The sequence below is a fragment of the Lolium rigidum genome, chromosome 5, assembly GCF_022539505.1.
Source record: "Lolium rigidum isolate FL_2022 chromosome 5, APGP_CSIRO_Lrig_0.1, whole genome shotgun sequence".
Lineage (NCBI taxonomy): Eukaryota > Viridiplantae > Streptophyta > Magnoliopsida > Poales > Poaceae > Lolium > Lolium rigidum.
The window spans coordinates 23,547,915-23,548,975 of NC_061512.1; positions in this window are offsets into that span (position 1 = coordinate 23,547,915).

The following is a 1,061-nucleotide window of genomic DNA, read 5'->3' on the forward strand; positions in this document are numbered from 1 at the left end:
ATCAAGATAATAAAGTGTTCATCCTTAGTAGCACCGTTGCCAAGACTTGTCGTTTCGAAGCATCTCGTGATGATCGGGTGTGATAGAATCAACAAGTGCATACAACGGGTGCAAGCCGATTTTGCACATGCGGATACTAAGGTGGCCTTGACGAGCCTAGCATGTACAGACATGGTCTCGGAACACGTGATACCGAAAGGTAGAGCATGAATCATATGATTGATATGATGAACACTTTGAGTGTTTGATACGTCTCCAACGTATCGATAATTTCTTATGTTCCATGCTTGTTTTATGACAATACCTACATGTTTTGTTCACACTTTATATCGTTTTGATGCGTTTTCCGGAACTAACCTATTGACGAGATGCCGAAGGGCTAGTTGCTGTTTTCTGCTGTTTTTGGTTTCAGAAATCCTAGTAAGGAAATATTCTCGGAATTGGACGAAATCAACGCCCAGCATCTTATAATTGCACGAAGCTTCCAGAACACCCGAGAGGCACCAGAGGGGGGCCACAGGGCCACCAGACGCCAGGCTGGCGCGGCCAGAGGGGGGGCCGCGCCCCCCCTATTGTGTGGCGGCTCCGTCAGCCTTCCGACTCCGCCTCTTCGCCTATTTAAAGGTCCCTGACCTAAAACCTCGATACGAAAAAGCCACGGTACGAGAAACCTTCCAGAGCCGCCGCCATCGCGAAGCCAAGATCTGGGGGACAGGAGTCTCTGTTCCGGCACCCTGCCGGGACGGGGAAGTGCCCCGGAAGGCTCCTCCATCGACACCACCGCCATCTTCATCAACGCTGCTGTCTCCCATGAGGAGGGAGTAGTTCTCCATCGAGGCTAAGGGCTGTACCAGTAGCTATGTGGTTAATCTCTCTCCCCTATGTACTTCAATACAATGATCTCATGAGCTGCCTTACATGATTGAGATCCATATGATGAGTTTGTAATCTAGATGTCTGATGACCCACAAGTATAGGGGGTGTATCGTAGTATCTTCGATAAGTAAGAATGTCGATCCCAACGAGGAGCAGAAGGTGTTGACAAGCAGTTTCGATGAAGG